Source organism: Octopus bimaculoides, chromosome 6 (assembly GCF_046866305.1).
Source record: "Octopus bimaculoides isolate indiv1 chromosome 6, ASM4686630v1, whole genome shotgun sequence".
In the NCBI taxonomy this organism is placed as follows: Eukaryota; Metazoa; Mollusca; class Cephalopoda; order Octopoda; family Octopodidae; genus Octopus; species Octopus bimaculoides.
Window position 1 is genome coordinate 120001908 of NC_142933.1, and position 24921 is coordinate 120026828.

Below are 24921 nucleotides of genomic sequence, written 5' to 3' on the forward strand. Positions count from 1 at the left end.
ATATGTTGTCCAGTTAAATTTGGTCATGGTAAAAGCAAGGATGAGATGAAAGGAAATTATCAGAAGAAGTAAACGATTATATTGATAATTAAGTTACAGAGATAGACAATGAGAAACCGCACGTAATCTCAGACAGTTCAGTTTATATCCTGTACAGCGGGGATTATGTGAGAATAGACATATAACTATAAACTTCTTTCGAGTTCTTGATAAAGAGCAACAGAGGTATAAAATAAATTTAGATATATTGTTTTGCCATAATAAAGACATATTGCCATAGACTTAAAGAATAAATAATATAGGGAAAGAGTGGGGAGATGGTAAACTATTACCTAGTAAGGTAATTCGTGATGAACATTACTGTTTCAGACAACGGAACAATATCCATAAATGATATGCATAGGATTGAACCCACGAATACAGATGTGTCATCTTTCAGTTTGAAAGTATATGACATCAACCAGGGGGATTATATTGCAAATTTAGAAAACAAATTTTATAAACAGCTAGTGATGACTGTAAATATAAGTTTTGTAAGAATATTTCAAGCGAAGGAAAGAGAAATTTGAACATCGAAACTTCACAAAAGAAACAAGTCTAAAAGAAATCTGGTTTAAACATCACCAATAGATATTTAGGCAATCCTTTTTATTTGAAAAAAATGTGGGTATGAAATTTTCACAGTCCTCTCACATTCATCTCTCATTCTCTTCTCTCTTATTGTGACCAACCGTTTCCTATATATAGAACATATTTACAAACATACGTAATCTTAACCAACAGAGACCTCAAACAATTACGGATACATGTGCAACTACGGGCGAGGGTCTTTGTGGAAGGATGGTAACTGGCTATGCAGGCAAGTCTCCCCTCTTCACATCACCGATGGAAACACTGCTGACTTGATCCAATACAACTTGGTGCCAGAGCCGTTCTCAGAATACGGAGCCAGAAGAGATAATGCAAAGGCCTGACACTAACACTTCCGTCAATCTGCCACCCTGGATTGCTATATTTCTATCGACCTCAAAACGATGAAAGTAATTTCACTTCGGTGTTATTTGAACTTAGATACTGCAAAGAGTGAAACAAATACTACGAATCATTCTATCCATCGCTGTTAAGTCACCGCCATAAGGATTTAGGCCTCGTACCCATCACCAGTCTCTATGCCCAGACCCTATATTCTACGACAGTGGTACTCAGGAACAGCCTCCTTGCTCAGGTCTTTCCTGCAAGTGTTGATGTACAAAGGTCCAAGAGAAACATTACAGATATCAGTCTCCTCTGCCTGCCCAGGAGGGTTTGCGACGGTCATGAGCACTCACTACTTTCAGACTCAGCAAGCAAAAAACAAAAAAAAACCCAAAAAAACAAAAACAAAAAAACAAGCGTTTTTATATTCTTTTATTCTTTTGTTTCAGTCATTTGACTGCGGCCATGCTGGAGCATCGCCTATCGTCGAGCAATTTGACCCCAGGACTTATTCTTTGTAAGCCTACTACTTATTCTATCGGGCTATTTTGCCGAAACGCTAAGTTACGAGGACGTAAACACACCAGCATCGGTTGCCAAGCGATGTTGAGGTAACAAACACAGACACACAAACATACACACACACGCACACGCACACGCACACACACACACATATATATATATATACATATACAACGGGCTTCTTTCAGTTTCCGTCTACCAAATCCACTCACAAGGCTTTGGTTGACCCGAGGCTATAGTAGAAGAAACTTGCTCAAGATACCACGCAGTGGGACTGAACCCAGAACCATGTGGTTGGTAAGCAAGCTACTTACCACGCAGCCACTCCTGCGCCTGATAAATAAAAACGAGTTAGTTCATAGAAAGTGATTTTACTTGTCATATATTTCTATTTGGTACACAGAGAAGAGAAAGGTACAAGGGAGGCAGGCATATGCGGAAAGAGAGACTAAGAGTGGAGAAAGAGATAGAGTAAGCGTAATGAGAGTTAAATATTCAAGGAATATTTTGTTTCAATAAAGCATACAAACAGGGGTTGCGCTTCAGGGATGTATCAAGGCTTCAACCGACAGAGGAGAAACAAGGAGAAAAAGTTAGACGAAAGCAGAGCAAACGGGAAACCAGGTGAAAACTTTACGGACGGAGAATATAGACAAAGACACGATATATATATATATACACAGAGATGGTTTAAACTCCTCACAGAACTCAAGCCGGTGTCTAAGAAAGAGGTAATTCTACTTTGACAGAAGCCAGTTTTAGGAATCAGTGAATATGTGAGTGCGAGTGCAAGTGCATATATGAGGGCGTATATTTGCATATATGCAGCTGCGTGCACGCATTGTATACGTGCTTGCACCAAGAGTCAGATATATGCGCTTGGTTAGAACACAAGGATATACTGATTTTTATTTATGTATATATACTAATCTCTATATATTTAAGTACGCATGTATGTGTGCATAAAACATAAATACATATAAATATGTTTTTGTGTATATGTACGGATATTTATATCCATGATTATGTGAGTATATATATATATATATATATATACATACGCATAGATACATGAATGTTGTATGTTTGTAGGCACATATATATATGCATACATACATGTGTGAGTGTTTGTGTCTGCCTATACAAATATATGTACTCACATTAATAAATTCATTCGTATGTATGGACATGTGCATAATATGTGTTTCTATATTGTCATTTTCTTACGAAACTTTCAGTTCTAAAAAGCTTTTATGACTTCAAGAATTACTTTTTACTTCTGCCGAAAGCAGACGGACTAAAAACCTATAATTAAATCTCCTGAATATTACATGGAATATTCTGTTAAATTTGATGATATTACGATGATAACATTTATATCATGAAGACATAAAGCTCAAGATATTACATATTATATCGTGGCTAAGTGCTTTTCCCATTCATACATAAGCATATAGACACAGACATACAAGCATACACACACACACACACACACACACACACACACACACACGTGCATGTGTATCCATGTCTGCATAAATATTTATGTCGCTTGGCATATTTTGATCAATACGCGCTCTCTGTGTACTCATCTCTCTGTCACTATCTCCCTGTGTCTTCAGTTTTCTCTCATTATATCTCCAGCTCCCTCTCTTTCTTTCTCACTTGTAAATATTCGTTACTCTGTCAGTTAACTTGTATATATCTGCACACATTTAAGTATATATACATTTGTATAAGGTTGTATACGTGTATGTATGTGTGTGTATATATACATACATACGTTCGCATATATATACATATATATATATATATATATATATATATACAAGATACGATAGATAAATTGTCGCCATTTTATATTTTAATTAAACGCATGTACATTGTTTGTTTTAGGTTTTGTCAACTACACACTATGGTAGGATAAGTTAGGCACCGTCTGTGAGTAAAACAGTCCCATGACATAATTCACTCTGCCAGAAATTTGGAAAAGACATGCTGTGCTGCTAGGCATTACACCGGAAGCTCCAATGCGAACATTTCAGAGTGTTTGGATATCAATCTGAGGATAGTGCAGTCTGAGGACATGTACCGAGAGTGATAAAAATCAAACATCCGGTCAACCTCATGGTGTTTGGAGTGATCACTAGTGATGGCGACGTTTATGCCTCCATTCATCTTCTCACATAGCCTCAGACTCAACACAGAGGTCTACATCAAGTGCCTGGAGGAGACAGTGTGCTGCCCTGGGTCAAGAAGGAGGACTGTGCATAATATCACACAAGCAGGAGTCCACACAAGCAGGAGTCCACACTAGTGGCTGTCAGACAATTTCTGTGGCCACATCACATCTGGCCACCTAACTCCCCAGACTGCAATCCCTTTGATTATTATGTGTGGGGTGCAGTTGAGCGAGAGACCAACAAAACTCCTTGTAATACCAAATATGAACCGAAGGCAAGGATTATGGCAGTATTCACAAACTTAAACAGGAAGCGTTGCAGGCGATTCCAAAATTGTCTGGAGGCCGTGATTGAAGCCAATGGCAATTTTATTGAATATTCCTGTAGATAAAAATTATCACAAAGAACACACCTTGGGGCTTACATGTGTTCCGACCGGCAAGAATAATGTGTTAACCTCTATATACACATTCAAATTCTGAGCTCCAAATTCTGAAGAAATGAGTGGAATCGTTAGGTTCCTAACTTCGAAAGTGCAATAGAGAAATAAACTTTTGTTTTAAAGTTGTAAACTTTATGTCACGTCACCCGCCGACAACTTTATTGTGAAAAGATAGAATACGAGTGTTTATAGTGGCTTTGTAGTGGTTTTCACTGCTATTTCTAAACATATAAGGGTTTTTGCAACCCTCTCCATTATAATTGTGATTTATTCATAACTATACATACTTCTCATATATATATATATATATATATATATATATATATAGTTTGTTCCTTCTCGAGTCATGCCTGGGTCATAAGGGCCAGTTTCCCTGTTACATAGGCGTATAGGTTCCCCACCTGGACGGGACACCAGTTCGTCTTAGGTGAGCTGTTAGATGCAAGAGGAAAGAGTGAGAGAAAGTTGTGGCGAAAAAGTCAACAGAAGTTCGTCATTATCTTCTGCCGGAGCCGCGTGGAGCTTAGGTGTTTCACTCATAAACACACACATCGCCCGGTATGAGATTCGAACCCACGATCCATGGACTGCGAGTCCGCTGCTCTAAATACTTGGCCATGACTCTCCCTACACACACACACACACACACACACACACATATATATACGCATGCTTTTTTCTGTGAGTGAATATCTATGTGTATGTACGTGTGCATATGCGCGTAAAAGAGAGAGAGAGAGAGAGAGAGAGAAAGAGAGAAAGAAAGATAGAGAGAGAGAGAGAGAGCGTGTAACGAAAAATAGATTTTGAATTGGAATTGAAATGAATTTTAAAATATAAAACCCTGAAACATTTGAATTTTAAATATTTTGTGTTTTGTATTTATTTTATTCTTTTACTTGCTTCAGTCATTTGATTGCGTCCATGCTGGAGTACCACTTAATACTTATTCTATCGGTTATTTCGTCGAAGCGCTATGTTACGAGGACGTAAACACACCAACAGACACAAAGACATACATAAATATATATATATACTACGGGATTCTTCAATTTTCGTTTTCCTCTACCAAATCCACTTTGAAGGCTTTAGTCGACCCGAGGTTATAGTAGAAGACACTCGCCCAAGGTGCGCCATGCAGTAGGACTGAACCCGAAACCATGTGGCTGGGAAGTAAGCTTCTTACCACACAGTCACGCTATATATATATATATATATATATATATATATATATATATATATATAAAGCGTGTGGGTGTGTGTGGACAAGTGTACGATTCGTAAATATTCGTACGTATCCTTTCCACCGGAAATAACCATTAGAATCCAAAGAATTCATATATTACAGACTTTTTTGTGTCCAAATTTAGCAGACTTTTAGCAACATGGAAACATTTTTCTATTGGTATGAAATTCAGGACATACGCTACTACTACTACTACTACTACTACTACTACTACTACTACTACTACTACAGTAGCAACACCATCAACAGCGACAACAACAACTACAACAATAATGGTTTCAAATTTTGGCACCAGACCACCGATTTCGAGGAAGAGGTAAAGTCGATTAAATCGACTCCACACAAAAAGTCCCTGATTACTCCGCCATCTCCAAGACCTGTGAAGTTCCATCTTCTTGTCTCTTTCCTATTTAGAAAAGTATACTCAGAGTTGATCTATTTAGCCATATTAGTTTTTCCACTCACGCCCACACTACAAGGCAGCACCTCCCTCTCTACCCTCACCTTTCTCTTCGGATGATAGTTTAAGAACTTGATAAGGGCTTGGCCAGATAGGAAAGTCCCTGTCTTGAAACCTTTCATACGGGTCCAGTAATAATAAATAATAAATAATAATAATGATAATTATAATAATGATGATGATAATAATAATAATAATACCCACTTAGATAGAAATATCGAAGCTAGATTTTGATTTTTTTTCTAAACCGGGTTTTTTTTAAGACCAAATATTTGCATGCTGTCATTTATAGCTTCATGTGCGTGCTTCGAGACATCGATAAAGAATTAGTTCACATTCTGCCGAAATTTTATAAATTTCTTACAATAGCAACTGATATATATATATATATATATATATATAAAGGTACACACACACATACACACCCCAACCCCACCCACATACATACATATATATATATACATATATATATATATATATATATATATATATATATATATATATATCATCATAAATATAAGGGATTAGCAATTGAGTTGCTTCTCCAACATACTGAAAATTTAGAAATAGCAGTCAAAGAACTACTGATTCTAAACTACAAATTTTTCTCTAAAACGGATGGCGATATTTATGGCACACATAGAACAAAAAACCGGAGGGAAAAGCACAAACAAAACAAGCCTTTAGTTAATTGGGTACGAATCGTTTCATGGTTAAGTGAATGAAAATTTCACTATTCCAATCTTCAGCCCAAATATTCTGATAAATTTGAAAGTGTCTCTAAAAAAAAAAATTCACGGTAATCCTTGGCCATGCGACACCAAAAATCAACGATAAGAAAGGCACTTACGAATTCATCGGCTAGCGAGTTCAGGCATCCCACCCCAAAGAAATCCATTCCATGTGCGCCACAAATAGTCCCGTATGAAAAGAAGTCCCGTGTGGAGGGATTACGGTTTAACCATCTAACTTAGAGATATCAAATATAAAATATACAAGAAATGAGGGCAGGGAATCGTCAATTAATAATAGAATTAATAATTAACAATTATATATCCCTTATATTTATGATGATAAATGGTCTTACCGATAAAGGTTTTTTTCATACTGAACTACTTGGCAAAATTGTTAATTATTAATTCTATTATTAATTGACGATTCCCTGCCCTCATTTCTTGTATATATATATCTATATATATATATATATCATGTGATTATGTGATCGACCAGGCTATCGGATGTTGTTATACATCGCTGGACATAAAAGCACTTTGTATAATTTTAGGGTTCCAATGATGGCACCTCGCTGGCTAGGAAAGCAAGCCAACTGTCCCTCTGATCAGAAGGTCCCATCGCAGGGTTAGCCATTTACGGCTGAGTGGATTAGAGTAAAGTGGAATGAAATGTTTTGCCCAAAAACACAACGCGCAGCCGATCTGGGAATCGAAACCACGGTTTCGCGATCGTGAGTGCTACACGTCTATTAGGATACGCGCCTTAGCACACACACGCATACACACACACACTTACACACTCGAGTGTGTGTGTATGCCTGTGTGTGTAAATGCATAGACATATATTTCACATTTGTGCGCTCACATGTGCATGTGTATAAAGATCTTAAAGTTCCATGGTCACATGCATAATTAAATATGATGTCATATAAAAATGATAGACGGACACAAAAATGCTACAACTTTGCGTTTATATCAGCTCTAAACTCACACATGAGTTCCACAGCACAAACACACATACGCAACATAAATATATTGTCACACACGCTTTCATGCAGACTACATAAGCACACAAATTAATGTTGCTTGGTTGAGAAAATTAAGTTATAGCAAGGAAGTACCTAATGTTGTGTCTGTAGGCCAATACGGCTGATTGGATAATATAGTGTATTCGCTCAGATATATGTGGAAATCCAATTTGAATTTAATTTACTTCTACACAGAAATTTAGTTCCTAAACTTTATTAGTTTCAATAAATGTTTTGAAAACTTGCAAACTGCCTTTTATGTTAGGAGTTTATAGTTTAACTATACTTCTAGAATATAGTAGTGACCCTTAGGGACCTGACATATTTGGATTTAGCTTCCTTAGTTATTGTTTCGACAGAAGACAGAGGAAAAAGTTTGGCTGAATAAACATAACACTGTCTTCTTATTTCGAGGCTAATTTTATAGAGAGAATAAATATAGTCGTTATGTTGGGATTATTATATTTAATGTGTCTATTTGGTTAGGAATTGTCTTCTATGGTTTAGTTAGGAAGAAGCGCAGCAATGATGACCCATTTTTCAAAATCCCTAAAACTAGTAGCTGGAAAAGAGAAAGTTATCACATCGGTGTGCGAGTCCAAATACTTTCAATAAAGTGGTTCCCTCTAAAGACACGCACGAGCCGAATGGTGGTGTTAAAATGAGAGACGCATTAAATCTATCACCGAGGTAGCTAATTGCCCGAGACGAACTTAAATGTTTATTCTTTTAGAGTTGATATATCAAAAACATTAATCGAAACCGTTGGATTGGAAGAATTGCCAAAACCGTCGATTAGGATACATTACGATATTTGATCCGACTATTTGCATTTTGCGTCCAAATCTCGCCATGGTCTGTACCATGAAGGAGGCAAACTTAATTTCCTTCCAGGTTTAACAATACCACCTGACTACTCGGGTACCTTTAACGGAGTCCACTCTTCTGCAACCAGTCGTGGCAGATCTCGGGTTTGAGCATATCTCCTTTCTCCCTACAATCTCACTTTCTGTAATATGTTAGAGACACTGCCTTTCTTACTGAATGAAAAGATAATGAAAGGGGAAAAGACTGGAACAAGCTTCCATTCGGTTCCTTTCCATCAAACTTCACTCTCAAAACTCTATAGTTTAGAAGTATAGTAGAAGATACTTGCGTTGTGTGGATCATTTGACAGTGAGATCGATACTGAACCACATACGTGCGATGTGAACTTCTTACCAATACAATCACGGGTATGTCCATATAAATGAATGGGAAAGTCAATCTGATGGGGATTCCAACTTGGACAAAAGAATCTACTGGTGTTAGGCTACTTTATAGAATCCCATTTGGCTCATTAGTAATTGCGGAAATCCCAACGTGAAAGCTCGTGGTGGAAAAAATAGCAACGCAATCACATCAAACCGTCTGAGATAAGCCATGGTAACCTTAAGTAATATAGTCAAAGATACATTTATAAGGACAGGGGGAGACTGCCGGAATGGTTGATTTGGGGCTAAACGGCACAAAAAAATAGCAAATACCCACAATTGTGGTAAACTAAAGTAATACATGAGCACCTTTGATAAACACATATATGGTAGATGCTGGCGTGTGTGTGTAGAAAGCGCTAACATCTCTAAAATAACATCTCATTCAATACAAGGCTAGCAGACAAGAGAATTGCACTATTTGTTGACGTTTTGTTTTTATTGGATCTGTTCAGACATGTGAAACCTTTAAGCAAAACTATAAAAACCTAACACCTTGCACACACACACACACACATACACACACACACACACACACATGGACATACATATTCGCAAATAAACAAGTATATGATAGCAAGCACACATATTTGTGGTGAAACTTCATTTCAAAATTAACAGCTGAAGGCTTCGTAAAGCTGGATTTTATACTTAGACGACAGCATTCATTAGTGTTTGTGATAGTAGCCTAAAATGTTTACCTTACGGCAACTAATGACGAGATTCTGCAGAAGTGTACGTAGCAGTTAAATGCAAGTTTGTAGAGCTTGCTACCACATACATGTTACACACATACACATGTGCATATATATATATATATATATATATATATGCGCGCGCGCGTGTAGTATATAAATTATTATATGTTACTTAACTTCGAATCAGATTTAATGTATTAATGGAGTTCGATATATTTATTAATTAATTGGCTGTCACTATGTTTGCACATATTACTGCATTTTAACATAAGTTTCATGACCAGTTCCTAGAAAAGATGTCTACTATGATAATATTGGGATGAGTTTCGGGCGCAAACAAAAACAAGGTATAGTCGGTGGTAAACCACAAAAGCATGATGAACAAAACTGTTACTGTATATCAATATAGGGAGCCATATATATTGTGTTAAGTCTCGCTGTGCAATTAAGCGCCCATCTCGCCCCAAGGAATTTTTTGTTATTCTGAGATGATGAGTGAACCGACTTCGTTTCTTTGTAAAGAATAACTTGCCAGAATTCGTTCAAGAATTAAAGAGTTGTTCTGTAGCGATGGAATTGGTTAACCTGACCCAAATATCAAGATTAGATTTTAACGTGTATATTTAGTTCTTTGTAAAGCTCTCTGGTATATTTTCACGTAATGACATTTATTCCAGCGCTCTAGAGTTCCGATTCTCAACAATTGTGACTTATAAAACTTGATTGTCTACAACGAAGTTTCTCCATACTTTTGATCGCACGGTGCACTGTGGAGCAGTTAAAGCAATTACTCGCATATTTCGCATGGAAAACTGTAAACAAAAGAAAAAAAAAACTATGGAAGCCTGCTATTTAATTTGTTTTATAAATCATATTTTTCTCGAACAAGTACGATTTAAAATTATGAATAACAATTTTTTCTTTCAAAAGTTTTAAGCATTAATATTGATTTTCTAAAACCTTAAATTATTTTTCAAAACCCGCATCACATCTAGATACCCCTTACAGTGCACAGTTTGAGAGCCATTAGTTTAGAAGAACTGTAAACTAATTAATTTGTTGCTTAAATACACTGTCCATTACAATTAAGAATACTGTGTGGCTAATTAATTTTACCACTTTTCACAAAGACCCTGAGAAACATTAAACGTTGTATTCATGTGTTCATGTGTTTTAAGAAACAAACACCAATGAATATTTCTTGTGGTGTTGGAAAAGAGAGTCTTGTACTCCCTGTCGCTTAGACAGTGCGGAAAACGAGAAAAGCTCTGGTCAAATGGAATTGTAGTCTCGAGATAGACTTAAACTTAAATATATTTTCCATGGCTTAAACGGTAAAGAGATAGATTAATTACCAACACACGCACCATCAAATATTCCTTTGTACTAAAGGGACAAGGTCTGAAAATTCTGGGGATGGGGAATTCGATTACATCGATCCCAGAACCCATCTGGTCCATATTTTATCAACCCAGAAAGGCAAAGTCGAATTTGAACTCAGAACATAAAGACGGACGAATTGCCGCTTAGCATTTTGGTTGGCGGGCTAATGATTCTCCCTGCTCGCCGCTGTCCACCATCAAGTATTAAAGCAAGAAAGAGCCATTTATGATGGATACCAATGTTTGAGTGGTACTTTATGTACCGACATTTGTAAGTCTGAAAAGTAACGTCAACGTTGGCAGGATCAGACACCTAAAAGTTAGGGTTAGGCTCTAATCCCATTGAAGTCATCATTGGTTGATAATTCTGGGGTTGATAAAATAAGCACCAGTAAAATAAATACCAACGGTACAGCACCCCGTCCGCACAAATAAGTGGCTAAACTAAAAGAATTAACAAATCCGTGATAAGCGTTATAGCATAGAAACTATTTAAACAAAAGAATATATGTAAATATAAAGATCATAAGTTATAATACCAGTTTCTAGAAATTTCTGGTTTTTGTATTATATTTCCATCATTTCACTGTATTTCATAAAATCACACTTATTCGTCGAAAGCAGCCGGGTTCCACCCCCAGCTGCCAACGCAAAGCACGAGGTTGGGTGAATGGCAAAAAGAGTGCCGTAAGGCCCTCTTGCTATTCCGGCGCTCGAGCAACGCCAGCGGTGGGGGTTCAACATGGATTTTATATAGTAGGTTCGCAGAGTCTGAATGCGACGATGGCCTGGGAGCGACTCTAGGTCTCGGGTTTATTCAACTGGACAGCCTGTTTCACCGTACATTCGGGTTGAGAACGTTGGACAACTTCCAAAAGTCCTTAACCTGGCAATGTTACAGGGGTGCCTTGCCCGTTTGGGATAAGCTCGCAAGACACGGTAAGCGTCAGTCGCCGACCTGTCCAAGATGCGGTGTGGGGGGGACACACACAGGGAAACCGTTCCTCACGCTATTGTTCAGTGTCCGGAGATATCTAAAATGTGGGCCTATGCTGAACACCTGTTGTCCGGCGAAGGAAGAGTACAGCTGTCGACTGAGTCAATTATAAAAATTGACCCACCGGGGGTTTTAACAAACGAAGGCAAGAATTGTTTTCTCACGGTTGTAGCAATAGCGAAAGAGGCAGTATGGAAGATTAGGATAAAAGGAATTAAGACAGGCAACTTTATCTCTGGCCACAATTTACGGTCATTTTTTACTTTTCATTTGAAAAAGAAGGTGTGGCTGGAGAAGAGATGTCTGTCGGAGTGTACGTTCCAAAAGAGATGGAAGCATGTTGCACGAGTGCTGTGCGTGCAAGGAACCGTGTAAATAGACGGAAAAAAAGAGAACAAAAAGGTACCAGCGATAGATCGGGGCTTGTGAGGTCGGAGCGTGGCCTGATCATCGCTTCATTTGTGTTGTCTAATTTACTGTTAATATCATTCGATTTTTGACATTTTATATAATTTTTAAAGTCATATTTTATGTAAACTATATCGCATTGCTGATCCCAATCAATTGTTTTGTACATTTCTACGTTTACTCCCCTCCCCCGTGGGCAATAAAGAAATTGCTATTTCGTCTGCCGTTACGTTCTGAGTTCAACTTCCGCCGAGGTTGACTTTGCCTCTCATCCTTTCAGGCTCGATAAATTAAGTACCAGTTGCGTATTGGGGTCGACCTAATCGACTGGACTCCCCCCTCAAAATTTCAATCCTTGTGCCTTGAGTAGAAACGCATGTGTTACATCTTACATTTTTTTAATCCAAATTCATGACCGTAGCTAACATGAATTTCCTTTTGATCATTAATATTTTTAATTTCTACGAAAGGGGTGCTAACTGCAAAAGAAAATACAGAAATATATACTGATTTATGAAAAATATATAAAGACCATCTGAGGTAAGTAGTGATGGTTTGTGTCAATAATTAGTGAATATAAAGTTGATGAATGGGAAGAAAAGTTTGACATTGCGGTAGAGTGGGGTCAGAGTACTTGAAGCAATGGCTCGTCTATTTCCTTATAGTAGGCCAATTTATTCTACTTCCGAACTATTTTCTGAAATATGTAGTTTATACGAAGGAAGAAACATTTTACATATTTGGTTATGCCCATTAAATTAAGCCTCACTCTGCACTGAAAATTTGTTATAATTATTGAATACTAAACAGTATAATTTGTTCACTATTTAAAACAGCAACAATAACTATTAATGTGAACAAATTACTATATTAACATTTTAAGATCAATTGAAAATCAGTACGTTAAACAGCTTTAAAAAAATTTATTTGTCACAATTTTACTCTGGATACGGATATTTGTGCAAAGTAATCCAGAATGAAAAGAAAAATGTAGATTTTATTGCTACTTTATTACACTTAAGTATACTGATAAAAGCTGTTTTGACAATTATTAAATATTTGTATATTATACACGTTGCAGTAGATCAAAATGCTTTTCATTAGTTTACATTTTCGACGATAATTTTAACGCAAAATATAAGATTTGCTCGTAGCTTAGTTAGTGATTGTATTGCAAATGGAGATATAAAACTAAGCATTAGAAAGGAAAGGAAAAACGTCGTCACAGATAAGAATAACTCAAGAAATAGAACGAAAATAATTAATTAAATAACGACAGTGTTAAGTGCGAGAGTTTTAAAAATTCAATTAATCCAACAAATATCATTACTTTCCGAAAGGTCATTAGACTTTTCAGTCCCAAATTGTTTGTTTTTCTAATTGACCTTTTCATATAAAGAAATCTTTCTTCACTTCTTAATGTATTTCGAAAGAGAATCGATACATCACAACATATACAGTATTTATTTTTTTTACATTTAGTATTGTAGGAAAGATGAACAATTTCAAGTAATTTTGTACTTTCTCCAGCTTAACATCTTGTTGGTTGACATAGTATTTTGTGACACCATTCGTTAACATTGATTTCAAATGTTGACACTCAGCCAACAATTGCAGGGGAGGGCGATAGTCGATTACATCTATCCCAATGATAAACTGGTATTTATTTTACCGACTCCGAAATGGTGAAAGGCAAAGTTAACCTCGGTGGAATTTCAACTCAGAAAATAAGGACGGACGAAATGCCGCTCGGCATTTAGTCCGGCGTGCTAACGATACTGCCAGCTTACCCACTCACCACTCGGTGATATTCCTGATGATATGGGGCGGCGAGCTGGTAGAATCGGTAGCACGCCGGGCGAAATACAGGTATTTCGTCTGCCGTTAAATTCTGAGTTCAACTACCGCCGAGGTCGACTTTGCCTTTCATCCTTTCGGGGTCGATTAAATAAGTACCAGTTACGCACTGGGGTCGATGTAATCGGCTTAATCCCTTTGTCTGTTCTTGTTTGTCTCCTCCATGTGTAGCCCCCTGTGGGCAATAATGAAATAGATATTGCTGATGATATTATGATGGCTGAGTAAGGTAGTGAACTAGCACATACTTTAGCAGGTCGGACAAAATGTTTAGCGGTATTTTTGTCCGTCTGTAATTTATGAATTCAAATTCAACATTCGGTTATATTGGTTTCAAATTTTGGCACAAGGCCAAGAGTTTCAGGGACGGGGTGGGGGCTAGTCGATTATATAGACCCAAGTGCTCAACTGGCACTTATTTCATCGATCGCCAGCAGACTTCGGCAAAATCTGAACTTTGAACGGAATTTTGTCTGTCTTTACGTTCTGAGTTCAAATTCCGCCGAGGTCAACTTTACCTTTCATCCTTTCGGGGTTGGTGAAATAAGTACCAGTTGATCACTGGGTCGATATAATCGACTATTCCAAACTTCAGGCGTGGTGTCTATAGTAGAAATGGTATTATGAAGACTGGTGAATTAGAAGAGTGTCGAATAAAATATATTGTAGAATTTACTTCACACCGTTGAAACTCTGAATTCAATGTAGTGAAATTTAAGAGATACAGTCTGAATGCCGTCAAACAGGTTTCAAAGAATTAGCCAACAATTTCTTTGGGAATTCGCAGTCTGTGTGTAACTGTGCAACTCTTCATTTACTGCCTCATTATTCATTATACATTTTACGTTGCATTTATATTTGTATTTTAATATGAAGTCAAGTGAACAATTGGATGTCTAGTCAATTAAAAATTATTATCTATTTTTTCATTTTATACTACTCGTTGAACAGTTTCATAATTTTCATTAAATTAGCCTTGGTTTATTTTTAGGTTTTGGACAGAGAACTTCTTTTAGTATAAATATCAATACTTCCTTGAAAGTCATCCAACTTTTCAAACACCTGTATGGGAAATATCGCCAAATTTCTAATGGATACTTTAGCAAGATTTCTTGAATTTTTTTGTTGATAATATTCATTGCAGTATTTGTCGAATAATGGTTGTTCCGACAATATGCAATTTAAAGCACACATTCACCAACTACTGACATAGTTTACTGATTTCTTTCGGTCAGGTAGCTAACATTAGTCAAAATATTTCTGTTGGATTGACAGTAGTTTATTCCAGAAGGTAGCCATTAGAGAACAGAGAGTGTGTGTGGATATAATGTTCATGTTTTTCACTATTTTACAAATTATAAATGCACGACCTGTTGACTGTAATAGACTAGTCAGATACTGCAATGAGGAAGATCTTAGCTTCACGTTTTCAAATACTTTCCTTTTACATAGTACAAGCATGATTCACATAACCATCCAGAAAGCTTCCTTTGGTCTAGCTTTTACCACACCACTTTAATTATCATATGTCATCACAGAAGCATGCAAAATTTTGTTTATAAAATACCAATAATCTTCTCTATATGTGGCTTCGCTACCCTTGTAAATTTGTGTGATTTTTTTCGGAGATTGAAAAAAAGATTCGAATAAAAATACACTCTAAAGGACAGAGAGGGTATACATATCTACCTGCATTAAATATTCTGAAAGATAAACCGGAATTTCACAAGTTTATTATAGTTGATTTATAGTTTATATATCGTTGATTTATTCCGATAAATATGATAAAACGCATATTTTCTTTCAAACCATCTGCTGCATATTAATCCAATTTATCAGAACGGATTAAATGGAATTTAGAATTTTCGGAATCTATTCAGCAATGTAATAGAGGTAAATTGCTTAGAAATGGCATGGAACATTTTGTTTATTTCACGGAGAATGTATATCACGAAGGAAAATATCGATATCTTTGGTGAGAAAAAACCCCATTAAAAACAAGATTTGTAAAACGCCAAAGGAAGACAAAAAAGTTAATATGAACCAATTACTAATAATATAATGCCTGTTTTATTATCTGTCATGTTGTCTTGTTAATTAACGAATGATATTATAAAATAATTGTATATATAGACAGAAAAATCTCAAGGAATTTGTGGACGAAATATATCATTAAATAATTATTCTCAAGGCTCTATATAAAAACGATGTAAAAAAAAATTGATGAATAGAAAGTAAAATTTGGAGCAAAATGATAGCATGGACAATTAAGAAGAGTTAATAAGAAATATCATCTCCACGGTAACTGCAAAAAGGATACAGAAAGAAAGTAACAATGTATTATAGTTCTTTACATCAAGTAACGCTTATGAAATTATACACACAGGCATTCTTGACAAATAAGGATTGATACATCACGTCTTTCAAATGTATTTGCTGTATTCTGTCGTGTATCTTTATCGATATTAAATATCAGTAATTCATGCTCACACTCAGGGGCATTATCTTATTTTTCTGACATTGTTATGCTTCTTTGTTATTTCACAGTTGAAATATTAAGCTAATAGCCAAAATGGTTCTGCATTACATTGAGGTAGGGACAACATTTCATTAACATTTTAACAAATTTATTTTCAAAGGTATATCACATGGTAAACGTTCAATCAACTCCTTATATTTCATCTTACCTCGAATTATTGTAGCAGAAAACAAGCAAGAAATAATTAATGTCTTCTATTATAAACCTGTTCTTTAAACTCTTCTTCGGGTTTAAAATTTAAAAAAAAGGATATCTATATTGATGCTATCTGCCTGTGGCTATTGTAAAATATCTCGAGGTGACTGATTTAAGAGTTTCTACAAGATTTCAAAACGATTTAATTGCAAATACAGCGATATTTAAGAATATCATATAGTGTAAGTTGGGTGGATGATATATTACAAACCTGCTTTGACTAAGTAGCAACTTTTGCAGGATATTTTTATAGTGCAACCTGTTTTCAGTTTTGGGTCAGCCAAACGGAGTGTAGTAGAGCCTTTGACTATTGGTTAAGAATAAATAATACTACTTTTAAAACAAGTTACTTCTAAAAATGAGCTACATGTTTAAAACTCAATATCACCCGGACAAGATCAAATATAAGCACATCTGAAACGAATATACATCCAAGTAAATACATGCTGTAAAAATTAATTACTTTGACAACTGTTTGTCACTGTATGACAACAATTTTCTTTCCGGAATTCCATAACATATCGTTTTGATATTAAGCTAAATAAAATTAAGCAGATTAAGTTTATTTATTCGTTTCTTTATTATCATTATTGTTGTTCTTGTCGTCGTCATCATCATCATTACTTTTTTTTTTTTTTGGTAAGCAAATAGAAAATGTAATTTCAAATTGTTATTCATTTGGAATGTGAAGAAAGTAATATTTTTTTTTCTTTTTGATAAAACATAATATGTCGGACAATACGCTTTTGACGTCAATTACAACAGGGATATTGGAAAAGAGAAAAGCATTATGGGAAACCGAGAGTAAAAGAAAATGGCACTCATTTCGTCGGTGATTTTGTCATCTAAAGTAAACAAACATGATATTTAGTTTAAATGAATATAAATAAAGTTCTTTCGGATTGAATAATACGAATAAACATTTTCTTCTCAGTACAAAACGAAAAGAAAAGTGAAACTGAATAATAAATGCTGTGGAGTTGAGGAATTGTAAACAATATTCCTGCGAAAGACACAGCTATACATTTAATGGGATTGCGCTCGTTTCAAGAATGTGATAAATGATTGAGGATGTATATATTTCAACAACAACTAGAAGAAGGAGAAGAAGAAGAAGAAGAAGAAGAAGACCCTTTCTTTATTGGCTCTCATGGAGCTCACTTAGACAAACAAACTTGTCAGTGTGTACATATGTAACGTAACATCGGAAGGACAAAACTGTGACTCAACACGAAAAACAATTAAAAATTTATGATAGAAGTTGTAAGCAAACAAACCATCAAGTCGAGCATTTGGAATATTTAAGGAAACTTAAACCACGACTACGATGCATTCCCAAGAGTTACCCTTCATCGACTCCAGTTTCCAGGCAGAATTCAGTAATTCATCTTTCACAGAGAGAGCGGGGAAGGAGTTCCGTCCCTTGCAGCCGTCTTTCATTAAAATGTAGAAATTTCATCTACATCTCCATCCTCACTCTCCACTTCAAGTTACACTTGAAGAAATCAATGAGAGATTGACCGCAGACGCAGTCATATCAACATTTTCAAACTCACCCATCATATCAACATTTTCGTAATAGCCACCAGTCATAGGAAACATAACTCCTTTCCTTTGCTAGATAAGGTGGTAGCGCGTTACATAAAGAGGACTCGGCCAATAGCAGGATTTGTTCCAGATCGGTTTGACATGGCCTTCCCGCTTTGGTGAATACCGTCTTCTACCTTATTATTTCTTCCATCAAGTCGGACTTGTCTCTTCACACAAAAAGAAAGTTGAAGGGGAGAATTCATTGTGTTTGACTGTTGGTGTCGCTGCTATTGTTGCTGTTGTTCTTGCTCTTGATTTCGTTTTTTCCTTTGGGGCTTCGGTTGTGGTTTTTGCTTTTCGTTATATGGTTTCTGGTTCGAGTTGTAAGCTGTGGCTTATTGATAGGCATTCTAATATCCCGATGAATCTTCTAGCTTTCTGTTTGGGATCACCTTCTCCGGTTTTCATCGACACAGTCTCCTGCAATGGACTTCTCTTGACTTTCTCAACCGGCAAGGCGTGGGTTTCTGAGGAAGAGGAAGATGGTTCGTCTGGACAATCGTAATACAGGTCATGTCAATCTATGCTGATGGAAATCAAAACAATTTGACTGAATGTTGTCAAAGATGACCAAGAGATCCTCCTCCTGACAGAAGTATCTGCTCCAATAGGTGAAAATATGTCTCCGAAGGAGAGGAGAAATTATCGAAATTTTAAGTTCTGGAAAAAGGAATAACCAGATTGTGGGAATTTAGAACAGAATGAAAGAATTCCAATTCTACTAGTTGTCTTGAGGATGATTAAAAATTATACTGGTATGCATACACACACACGTATATATACACATATAGATATCAATATACACATACATATATGCATTCACACACTTCCACACATACACACACATGTAAATGTAGATATGCATATGTGTGCGTGCGTATCTGTGTACTAAAGTGAAGCCCATATTGGGTTAGGGTTTCCACACCAGGGATGGTGATGCTGTAAATACAGACAACCTAGACATCATCCAGAAAAGAGCAACCCCATTGATTTGCAACCCCTAAAATTCAAAGGCCATCTCCCTTTTGATTTTGCCTTTTCTACGGCTACTCGAATCGTGTCGGCCCCTTGGAGCTGACCGAGTACATGACATTTCCATCAGTTATTCCCGACCCCCACTCGTCTCTCCTTGTGTGCAATGTCACAAATCCCGCAAAATTCAATACATCCCATCCTTCCTTCCCAGAACCTTGGTCTTCTGGAATTCGAGCCTCAGTTCATGTCTTCACACAGGGGCTGTCTTTTCAAGAGGTTCAAACGAAGCATGAATGGCATCAATCTCTCCGTTGAAGGAGGTGGTGGAGCATGAGAATGCGTTGGGGACATCCCTTTCCTCCAGACCCAGTAAAAATAAATGATCTTTTTGTTCATGTGTTGGTGTAATACGCAATTTCTTTTATACATGCCTACGTCAAACGTGGTTCGAACCTGTTGTAACTGTGTGCTGGTTAATCGGATTATTCCCTCACAACAAAGCGTTTAGTGTATCATCCTTTACGCGGTGCATTTGCCTTTCATAACTAAGGCCTTTATTTTATGACTATTACATTTTATAGTTCTATATTTAAGAGATGGGGAATTACATATGGCGTAGTGGTTAAGAGCACGGGCTACTAACCCCAAGATTCCAAGTTCGATTCCCAGGATTGACTTGGATAATAATAATAATAATAATAATAATAATAATAATAACAACAGCAATATCGAAAAATACCTTAGGAATGAGAACCCAGGTTCGAAATTTCCTCAAGACACCTGATGAAGGCTGGAGGGTATATCAGCCGAAACGTTGTGTTAACAACAAACAAGATGAGGACAAATATCCGTCAAATTTAGATAGTGTATTGCATTTTAGTTTCCATCGTTGTTAATGCTGACATAGAATACCTGCATTTCATTCCTCCAAGAACGTAGATATTTCGCTTGTATGTCTGAAAGTCCCTTTATTAACCGCCGTATAGCAAACTTCCTTTTGAGATGACTCACTAGAAAGCAGTATCAACACTTGTAGCCTGACGAAAAGAACGTCTTACTGACGTCATGCTCTACCACGTGGATAACCATCATCCAATCCTTGTACCAGCTGCAGGACTAAAGTAGATCCACCAGCAGATGTCTGTTAAAAAACGGATGTTATTGACAACACGGCCAATCACCTGTTCAGTCAATTTACCAACAGTATACCCAATCAAAAATACTCATCAGACTTAGATAGCCTAATGCCATTTTGTTCCACTCTCTCAGTCTGGAAGAACGAAACAGAATAAGGATGAGATACGGTTATTTAATTTCATAAATTTTAGCTATGAGGAAATGGGACCATTTACTAACACACAATTATATTTATGTAGGAGAGTGCGTATATGAGAGTATATGTATATATGTGCTTGTGTATATATACCGGCGTCTATATATGAGTGCTTGTCTGTGCGTATGTCCCTTTGTTTGTGTGTGTGTGTGTGTGTGTGTTTGTGAAGTAACTACCTAGCTATCTAGAATAAATCTTTGGCAAGTACTAATACGATCCAAATTATAAAAAAACTCTCCTACGCGAATATACTTTTACCTCTTAGTCGGAGAAGGAAGATCAGACATTGGAAAGTGGAATATATGGCTTACTGATTATCGATAATAAATACACAATTGTGTTGCTGATTCATAGTTACAGACTTAAGAATGCAGTTATCTGTCTGGAGAAATGAACAAATGGAGTTGATTGCAACCTAAACGTAGTTAAAATATCAACAGAGAATAACAAATAGGATAAAGTCGGATTAAGTTGAGCACTCATTTCTTCAAATCAAATCATATCTGTGAGATAGTCACTGCTAACGATATTTAGAATTTAGAGACATTTGCATAATGCACCGTAAAGCCAATGGGTTAATTATATCTGAAGTCGTATACATATTTCTCTTGTTCTAAAATGGTTCTTTTGCGTAAGCCCTCTTCAAAATAACACTATGTTAGTATGAAAATCTGAGCATCGCGGTTTCTCTTGTCAGATGCTATAAATCAGTCAAGAGGTGTGGGGGGGGGGGGGTACTACACGGTCATGTAAATTTCCACAAAAAGCTATGGCACCACGTATATTATATACCATATATCGTAAATTAGTTAATTATATATATTTTTCTCCGTGTTTTTCTCCTTGTCTCCGTATTCTTTCTGTTGAAGAGCGTAGCTCGAAACGTCAAAGACTTTCCGTATTCCCGAGCGTCATACTAATATATACTTTTGTTATTTACACCACCTGTCCTCGTCTGTTGTTATTTTTTGTATATTCTCCCATATATATATATATACATAAATATGTATGTGTGCATATATATATGCATGTGTGGGTGAACACACAAACGCACATACAGACGCGTGCGCATATAACGCGCGCGCACACACACGCATGCACACACACGCATGCACACACACATATATTGCAAATGCGATAATTTTCTATACAAATAAACTCTTACATATTTTATCGTTTTAATAAACCTTAGATGTGGATGCAACACAAAATACCTTATGTAAAAGCGAGTTTCCAAATATGGACGGAAGTTTCTCTTTTGTATATATATTCAAAATACATGTAAACTATGGAGTCTGGTTTTTAAATATTTTTAAGCACAAGGATGTAAATCTCAAACAATTGACAGGCCGATGCCGTTCTTACTTCGAAGTCCTCTTTCTATTTCTATATTAGTTTGAAATAAGTCTGAATATATCTATTTTCATATTAAACTCATTAAATTAAGGAAATATATCACGCTGTACATGCATGGAAATACATGTTATATATATGAAAATATATGTGTATAAATATTACTATATGTTACAAAAATGCTAAGTTATTTCCTGTGTATTACTCATATTATACTGTGCAAAGTGGTGGCGATGGTCTGATGAGAAGTTTTGTGTACAAACTGCTTTACGGTATCAATTTAATACGATACTGGGCCCATTCGAGGTGAAATCTCTATAAAAACAACAGTAATTTCTATCCGTCTGGCATCAATAAAATATTATCAGAATACTATAATCGATTGCAATGATGAGTCCACTTCTTTATGAAAGCGAACCTTAACTCGATGAACTAGAAGTATGGGAAAAATATGATTCTAAAGACTCGAAAGCAAGAGAGTCAAAAATGAAGTTCAGACTGAATAAAAGTGAATAAGTGTAACCATGTCAAAGAGAAGAATTACGAACATTTAAAATGTTTTTATTTATATCAACGCGCACACACACACACACACACACACACACACACACACATATATATATATATATATATATATATATATATATATATATATATATATATATATATATATATATATAGGTGGATCAAGAATGGATGCATACAAATATAGATACATTCATACACACACACATATATATATATATATATATATATATATATATATACTAGCAGAGACACCTGGCGTCGCTCGGGATTAAAATGGTATAGTTTATTTATATATATATATATTAATTACAGTTATGTTGAAACAGGTGAATCGGGAAAGTGCAGCATTGACGACAAAACATTTGTAGAGTAAATGATGGTCTAATTCAACTAATCGAAATGTAATACATCGGAGGATTGGAAGATTCCAAGTGCTAACCTATCATGGAAAATTGGGGGTGAAGGTATGTAATTTTCTAACCCACCGAAAAGCTCAGTGGAATACTCTCCTTTGAGGCGGTCAGCGCTACGTCTAACACGACCCATCGTATGATTGACAGTCAAATGAATGGAGGTGTAATGGAGATATTCAAGGTAAATGGGTACATTCTAGAAATGGGTTGCAATGGGAGACGGTAAGGAGCTGGTAGTGCTTGCAATCTTACCTTATCGCCCGAGCAGCACATGCCATTAGTTTCATTTGGAAATTTGAAAGCTTTGCAGGAACGACAATTTGAGTGTAGCACACCATTTTGTACAGAATTATAATTTTTATAGGAATAGGATGGATCATATCTGAAAGCAGCTCCTTGTGTTGCGAAGAGCGAGTTTGCATGTGATCTATTTCTGAGAGCTATTGTATTGGACCTCCGTCTAATCTGGCGTTAAACGTTGTTCTAATGATTCAGCATTAAGTATTACAGCATGCCTTAGCTGATATTGGGAAAATTTCATCTCCCTTCTCTCCTGAGACTGACGTGCAGCGGCATGCATCTGCTGACCTTGAGAAGGTCTCGTCTCCTTTCTCTGTCGAGACACTCGCCTTTGTTTTCTGTAATCGTCCTCGCTTTATACGTGTTTCTGGACGGATTACATCTTTTCTTTGGTGGCATATTTTTTCAATATTGTAAACAAAAAATTATGAACATAGAAAAAATATACATTAATCTCTATTTTTGTAAGCAATTGTAAATATATATTATGTCGGTATTTTTGTATGCTGTGTAAATTTATGAAATATAAGCAAATGAACGAAATAGCACATGTATGGAACTGCTAATTTAACAGTAAATGCCACAATAATTATTACAGAGAGACAAAGAATTTTATGTCTTACCTTGCAGCTTCTGCGATAATTATCATCCAGCAATGGAAACGTAAATATGTGTTGTTTATCATCCGGTAATGGAAAAAGGAAATGAATATAAAATTTTGTATTGACACTGGCCAACTCCCACTTCACGCATTTCAATCGTCCACAAAGTATATAAAACAAGCAACACACAACAAGGAGAAAGAGACAAAATTAAAATAACACGTGTCAATCTTTTTTTTCTAAAAACGTTCAATGACGTTAACTGGAGTGCGGGGTTCGAGTAGACGTCATTCCACCTTTTGATTTATCATTACCATTCTTTTCGTTCTATTTTATTGTTGTAAAATTTATGTCTATCTAAAATGTATGGAATATTCACTGTATCTTTGATATATTCAATAAAAAAAAGATGAGTGACTTTCAAAACAATATGTTTATACTACGAGCAGAAAGTTATCGATCAATGGTATACGTTATATGCAAATGTAAATCATTGGAAATCGTTCTATCGATACCAACCAGGGTGAAAGATAAATTTGACCGCAGAAAAACATAATTCAGAATTGTAAACGAGCCAGCTACATAGCAAAAAGAATCGAAATCGTTTCTCTCTCTATCGTATATGATTTACTCATCCAGATAAAACATCAATGATAATACTATTAATTTCTATCGAAATCATTTATATTCCAGAAAATGAAATTATATCGGCAACGTTATTATACAATCGGCATTAGAAAACGAATTAATAACAATATTTGGACAAATAGGAATTGATATGAAACTATAAATACGGATAAATCTAATTGTAGAAATTTAAAGTCAGACGAAGTAATAGTTATAGTCAACGATAAATTATTTGGTCGCATTGTTTTAATGAAAAAAAAATAAGAGTAAAAGAAACATTT

At 35.9% G+C, this 24921-nt stretch overlaps 1 protein-coding gene across 1 annotated transcript in view; it reads right to left on the minus strand.

Moving 5' to 3' along the window:
* Nucleotides 1-24921, minus strand: part of LOC106873602 (uncharacterized) — a 278507-nt gene extending 253586 nt beyond the window's left edge. Inside the window, exon 1 of the mRNA XM_052968519.2 lies at nt 24035-24921. The gene's annotated coding sequence lies outside the window, so the exon portion shown is untranslated. The remainder of the gene's footprint in view (nt 1-24034) is intronic.